The sequence below is a fragment of the Pteropus vampyrus genome, unplaced genomic scaffold, assembly GCF_000151845.1.
Source record: "Pteropus vampyrus isolate Shadow unplaced genomic scaffold, Pvam_2.0 Scaffold15, whole genome shotgun sequence".
In the NCBI taxonomy this organism is placed as follows: domain Eukaryota; kingdom Metazoa; phylum Chordata; class Mammalia; order Chiroptera; family Pteropodidae; genus Pteropus; species Pteropus vampyrus.
In genome coordinates, this window is record NW_011888796.1 from 9,940,290 (window position 1) to 9,947,835 (window position 7,546).

Here is a 7,546-nt window from a genome sequence, read left to right on the forward strand (position 1 = left end):
AGCTGGCATGGGTCAAGGTGTTACAAGCAGACATGACAATGCCCAGTGAGAGAAGACTGTTTCTTCTCTCTTTTTTAAGAATGAAAATATTTGCCCAATAAACCTCACTTCTCATCTCATTAGCCAAGATTGGGTCACATGGCCACCTCTACACCAATCATTGGCAAGAGAAATGAAATTATCAAGATTAGTTTATTCACAGGGGAAGCATGAGTATCTGACCAAAACTGTGCTCTATGAACAGGGAAAAAGGAAAAGTCATGGCTCTCGGGTAAGCAACTCGTGGTGTCTCTTCTGGCTGCCAAGGGTATATGTTGCACATGGCTAACGGGAGTTCTGGAATATAATTTGGCACTATATATCAAGACGATTAAAAGTGCTCATAACCTTTGACGTAGTGATTCCACTTCTAGGAACAAAGTCCATGAGAAAAATATACCTAAATGAAGATAAAGCTTTATGTTCAAAGATATGACATCCTTTGTAAATAGAAAAAAGAAAGAACAACAAAAACACAACTTAAGAATCACAAAATAAAGTTATGTAATTACAGTACATCCTTTCAATGGAATACTTTCTAGCATTTTTAAATGTTTGCAGAGTTTTAACAAATGTGGGAAGATGCTCGTATTATAGTATTAAATGAGAAAGGCAGGATATCAAGTTGCATATGTAATATAACTCTGTAAAATATTAACAGCAGCTATCTCCTCAACATCTACTATGAGCTGGGAACCTATATATTGTCTCTAATCCTTACAGTGACCCTGAAACGTAGGCGTTCTTATGCCTGTTTTGCAAATGAGACAACCAAAGCTTAGAGATGTTCAGTAGGTTCCCCAGAATCACTCATCTAGTAAAGGCAGAACAGGAAATCAAGTCTAGGTCTGTTTGAACCATGGCCTCACAATTTAGTACCAATCTTCTTTCTCTTTTCTACTCCCCCTTCTCCACTGTGCATAAATAAGTTGTTCATGACTTTAACTGCATGAATGAGCCATGCTTTATTGGTATAGGAAAACACACAAATATTTAGTAAAGTGGAATTGAATACGGGCTATGAGAAATTGTGGGGGCAGACAGATAGAAAAGCAAGAGAAAGAGAAAAGAGAGGTAACTGAAGTGATTATCCTGAGAACTAGGAAGCGACTTTTCACCAAACCAACCAGAATTCTTTGATTTCCTTTTCAACTGAAATTGTTCTCCAAGTACCTCATTCAGTACACACACCGTGCTGTTAGGGATGGTCCTCACCAAGTCACCAAGAGTGTCTTTCAGGCCCCAGATGCTTCTCTAGATGTTGGCTCCTGGGCTAATTCATATGCTAATCAGAAATCTCTCCTACCTTGGCTGGCCAGATCAAGAGAGGACGGTGTACGTGTGATCATAGGAGTAAAGGTAGCAGTTGATAAATCTGTGAAAGATGAGGGTGGGGAGCCAATTTATTGGAGATCGCACATTATTTCCCTAGAATAATACAGCCCCAAACTGAGAGTATACTTGCAACTAATAAATGCAAATTATTAAATTCAGGAAGAAAATAAAAAGGAAAGACAATCCTCTGGACATCTGGTTCTATTGTTTCTTTATCCGTGCCGTCTCTGCTAACTAATATCTACACTGGAACCCTGTTATGCACAGTGGCCGAAGACAATCTTTTGCTGCAGAATTGATCTGAATATAGATAAGCTTTATTTTATTATTTATCTGATGCCCTAGAGGATCCTCCATCAGGCCTTACTGCTGTATTTTTGCTACCATTTCCATATTGGAGTTGAAAAGCCTTGCTGTTACCATGTGACGGTTATGGAATGATTAGCATCCCCGGTCCCCTGGCTCCCTTATTTGTTTGAGAAATGTAAGAGTAAAACAACCGTGCAAGAATAATGAGCATCACATCTGATTCTAGAAAGCCCATTAAAATAACAAATCTGAATTGTCTTCAGTAAAAATCACTGGAGATAAGAATCATGCAAAGACTGGTTCTTTGGGAGGGAACAATGTATACTGTTGGGATTTTTTTTTTTATGCTGAGATTTTTTAAAGCCTGTTTTAGCTTTCATTTAAAATCCTCGGGTTTATTTACTATGCCTGATATTGTATATCTAATAATACATTAAAAATGGGAGAAGAAATCCTTATGTGGCAAAATCATCCTCATGGACATCTTTACATGATAGTCTGTGCGGATTTTCCTGAGCAGGCAGCATGTCACCTGATAATCTGAGTCTCGTGCTTGAGAGCACTTTATCTCCAGTACTCTTTGTGATCATCAACCCAAACATCACGAAAAGCAGCACAACAGTGCTGGGGCTCCCTTGAACAAATCCAAAGGAAAATTCTTTGGAGCTTGGGAAAGGGAGACTATTTCTGGGCTCCTAATCCAAGAGATGTGTCTTATTTCTGACTTTGAGAGGAACTAGATCAGGGCCAGTGAGAGTATTGCCAAGATGGAGATCTGGGGTGAGGGGCTTATAGAGGCAAGGTGGCAGTGACCAGTAGAACTAGAATTAGATAGAGTCAGAGAATAAGGGTAAATCAGGTTTGAGGAACTTGCCAGGTTTGAGAAGGGGAGGCCAGCTCCATCTTCAGATCCAAGGGGCACGTTATGGGGCCAGGAACAGGAGACAAGGCTAAAAGGCCAAGAGACACTGGGTAGTTGCCAGCGAGGAAGCAGGAGAAGTAGAGAAGGTGAGAATGAATCCTGGGGATTCAGGGGTGGGTTCTCCAAAGCTCTTTTTTTTTTTTTTTTAACATATGTCAACTAAAAAGAGCATGAGTGAGTCCCACTGATTTAAAAGCCCTGCGTACTCGGAGAAGACCTTTAAAATGATATACAAAGGGCTAAGTGCTGGGCATTCACCATAGATAGAGAAGACTGAAATGGCTACTCTCATCCGAAATCTGTCACAATGTGTCCTTACACCTTTAGCATCCCAGAGTTTGTTCTGAAATAAAAATGTGTAGGTAAATGGGCTTTGGTAACGGCAGATAGCAGTGAGCGGTGTGCTTAGGGCCTGAATTGAGTAAGTATTGTGTCAACTCCAGCTTATGTCAATTGTCACTATCAGTAACATTATTGACATTTCCACCTCAGAAAGGTATGCTACCATGACTGCCATCCCTAGGAGTAGTTGGCTGTGAGGTGAATAGAATTACATGGTATGGCATCTGAGAACTAGAAGTATTCCTCAAGGAGTAGAAGCCTGAGGGAGCCACCTTGCCCCCTAACCTCCCTCAGTATTCTATGCCTGTGGGATCTGTTGAAATGAGCAATGAAGAATGCTTTGACAGCACTCAAGGTTAAAAAAACACAGAGAGAGAAAGGAAGAAAGGCTGGGAGTCAGGGAGGCAAGGCTTTATTACTCTTAAGAGTGGTCTTTGACTTCCTGTCTTCCGTAGTGTGCTCAAAAGAATCCTGCCATTGCTGTTTCAATGTTCCCCTCTCCGCTCCTGCCCCCAAAGAGAGTTCATCATTGCCAGACATGTTCTTCTGGCATTTTCGATGTTGTATCAGAAATAGTAGAAGCCCAAAGAGGTAGGAGGATTGCAAGGGCTTCCAGAATAATAGCTACGCATAATAGAGAGCTGGAAGAGAGGGGAAGGGAAGAGATGTTAAAAATGTCTTGGGCTGGGGTAAAGGAAGTATTTTTGATTTTGTTTTGCCAGTGTGATCTAGGGTAATTGAAAAGTTCCTAAGAGTCTAGTATGCCATGTTCTTGGGAAAAAGAGGGAAGGGGAGCTGCTGAGGTGGTTACTTAGGTGCTCTTTGATTTCCTTTAAGACATTCAAGTAAACAATAAAATTTCTTCCTAAGTAGAGCTTCTTTAAATGTGTCCTGGCTCTGAGAATGGGCTACATGGGTCAAAGCTTCAATAGGGTTACAAATCAACAATGGTGAGACCTTGTCATTTTCCAACTATTGACAAAGTGATTTTGACCAAGTCACTTTAATATCTGAGCCTCGTTTTTCTCATTTGTAAAAGAGAGGGGAGAGATAGAATCGGTATTTCTAAATGATGTTCTATAGGAACTTAATAAAAATTATCTGGAAAAAAGTATCCTAAATTAAATATATTTAGGATATAAATATAAAACATTTAGAAGAAGGAGCTTGTTACCTCAAGGGCTTATGGAATCTTCTGAAATTTAGCCAATGTGACTTGGGAATTGACATTAATGCTCTCAGACTCGTTTGTTGTTATGAGCTGAATCATGTCCCTCCTCAAATTCATACTTTGAAATCCTAACCTTCAGTACCTCAGAATGTGACTGTGTTTAGAGATAGGGTGTTTAAAGAATTTAAGTTAAAAGGAGGTCATGAGGATAGACCCCAATCCAATCTGTTTGATATCTTTCAAAGAAGAGGCAATTAGGACACAGACACATTGGTAGAGGGAAGAGAATACAAAGGTACAGGAAGAAGACGGCCATCCGCAGACTAAGGAGAGAAGCCTCAGAAGAAACCAACCCTGCTGACACCTTGTTCTCAGACTTCTAGCTCTAGAACTAGAAAATAAATTTTTGTTTAAGCCATTCAGTCTGTAGGACTTTGTTGTGGTAGCCCTTGAAACCTAATGCAGGTGTAGAACCCTTTCTTTATAACATCCCTCTTCTCAGGAGTTCTTAGATTATACTTTGAGTAAATGCTGAAATAGATGTTCTTTAAGTTTTTTTTTTTTTTTTCCAGCTCTAAAATGCCATGATTTTGTGCGGGGGAGGGGAAATGTCAATTGACATAGACATTATATGATCGATCAGTTAAAAAAACATATTCTGAGAAATCATCAAAATTAGAGATTGATATTGTCTGAGTTGTTAGTTAGGCTTCATGAAGAAGATGGCAGAAAAGAGGGCCTGGAAGGAAAGGCAGACAGGGAGGGCTACAGAGGGCTCTGGCAGGAGTCAGTAATTCTCCCAGAGATGTCAAATTCACTTGCCTCAATCCTTAGGTGCATTTGTTTTTGTTTTATAAATCCTAGTTGTGAGCACTGAGAATCTAGTCTTCCTGGGATGGTAGTTGTCAAGAAAAGCAAGACTGTATCTTATAGGCTCAGGAATTCTACCAGCAAGATCTTCATTCATAGAATAACACAAGGTGAGCAATGAATAAGACATTATTTAAGATGCTGCAAAGAAAGGAAGCACAGAGGGTTGAAAGTTCTCCAAAAAAGCGATGAATTCCCATACCTCTGTAGGCAGCTGTGGGCACTTTCTTCACGCTTTGAAAATCCACCACAGGAATATGGAGACCTAGAAACACTGGAATTTCTAGAGTCCAGAATCAAACCTTCATAGGATGCCTAATGTAGACGGATTATAGTGACGTTTATTTCCTGACGTTTATTTCCACAGCTTCATGTTGGCAGACCCAAATGACTAGAGTTATAAAAGGAAACAAAACAAATTAAGGTGGAAGTCAACACCTGCTGCTTTGTGCACTTCTCACTGGAGTTTCTTGCCCTTTTTTTAGGGTTCATTAGAAGTCACTCCATGAGAAAAGATAAGCTAGGTCCTTGACAATTCTTATGGAGTAATTTTCACCTACTGAAATACTCGTTATCAAAAGTAATTTTTTAAGAAAGCATGTACTATATACTTTCTCAGTTGTAAAATCTCACCAGATAATCAGACACAATTACTCTCTTCATTTGCTCAGTGGACAGATCTCCTCTCTAGCGTACTGAGGGCCTTGCTGAGCCTATAGCACATCAGATACTGTACCGCCCTCGAATGCTGCCTTGTAAACACACACCCTTAAAAAAGGATAGCAATTCCATAACAACATTAAAACAGCAACTGGGGAGCAAAGCCCCGTGGCCGAGACTCACCCAACCAGAATGCAATGCTATTTTTATCCCCTGAGCTGAGCGTATTGAGGGAATACAGAATTACATTTGTGATTAAATGTGGCCATAAACCTCGCAAGTGTTAATCTGGAAATCTGTTACAAATTGGATGGCAAGCACAAGCAAACTGCTATTTTTTAAGTCTAAAAATAATTCTCAGCCCTCTAGTGTGTAAGTAATGCAGCAGGAAGAAAAGAAAATTTAATTTAATTGGTTGACGTGCTTTGGTTTTTAGCAGTCAATTCCTCAATTCCTAAATAGAATAGTGGGTATAATTCTCTGAAAGCTCCCACATGGAGAGAGGGTCAGATGCTGAGGGGATGGGCAGAGGCCCTGCCAATACTTTGCATTTACAAATCTTAGTCATTCTGGCCTAGAGAGCATGACTCTGGAACCTGAAACACTTCAACTTCATTTTTCTGAGAATTTGTCGTTGTGATGGGAGTAGGGTCAGACATAGGCAAAAACACGATGGAGGAGTCACTGACCAGACAGTACTGTTTGAACCAGCAGTGACTATATTGGCCATTTAAAGGCAATATTGGCCCCATTTTCTCTGGTTATGTCCCTTTGGAAATCAGGTCTTCTTTGTTCTGTCACAGAAGGGAGTAAAGTTTCTAATTAGGGGAGTAGCTGGTGCCAAACCAGCTGAGACATAGAGATCTTGGGACCCAGCTGGGATAGCACAGTCCCTTAACCGTCCAAATGCAGGCCCTTCACAAATGCCTTTCAGAACTCTCACTCCAGAGCCTGTCCCACATTTATTATTCATTCCCTGTCCCCTTCAAGGAGCCCAGTCACACTTTGGCAGTTTCATTTTTGTTTGGATTGAGACCCTGGACCCTCTCATGTCCATTGATAGTCTTCCTCCTCCCTCTTTCAACCACATCCAGTGTGCCTGGTCTATATTTCTGGGTCTCTGTTCTATTTCCCCATCACATTCCAGTTCTGTGCCTGCATTTGCCTCCCAGGATGCACCTGAAAACCTGCCTAAACTTTGCCAGTTTCCTTTCCCTAGAGCTGGGCCCTACCTTCTCACTCCATCTTCCAACTTGACTCCTACTTCAATCTGGATAGACTACTTTGGGATCTAACAATGAGGACTTCCTTTGCCTAGAGCCTTTGGATGCCAGGGCTGATCTATCATGTCACACCTGTAGGAAGGCAGTATCCAGGGTAGCACAGTGGTAAAAGCACGGGCTTTACATCTATCTTTCCTGTTCTGTGTTAAATGTATCTTAAGGTTCCCAACTAGTTGACAAGAGCAAACTTTTCTTTATAGAGTTCCAGCTAATAAATGCATAAGGAATAGTGGGATTAGAAAATTATCATTTTGGAACACCCAATGAAACAACAGATCTAGTCTAGACAATGATCAATGACCACTCAAAGTATTAGGTAAAATTTTGATGGGGAACATTACAATGGATGGATTCAGACAACACCTTGACTGAACAATCTTAAAGGCATTAATGGGAAAGACAGGCAGACATTATGAGGCTTTTGGTGTGATTCAGTGGGAAGTCATAGCCCCACCTATGAGGGAGCCTTTAAAAAAATTGAATCTGAATTGAATCACACTTTTAAATGTAAATACTAGTTTACAAAATTATGGGAATAGAGAAATATGTTAAATGACATCATGTGGGCTCATCAGCCAAATCTAGATTGTGAGATTCTACCGCAAAGTGAATGAC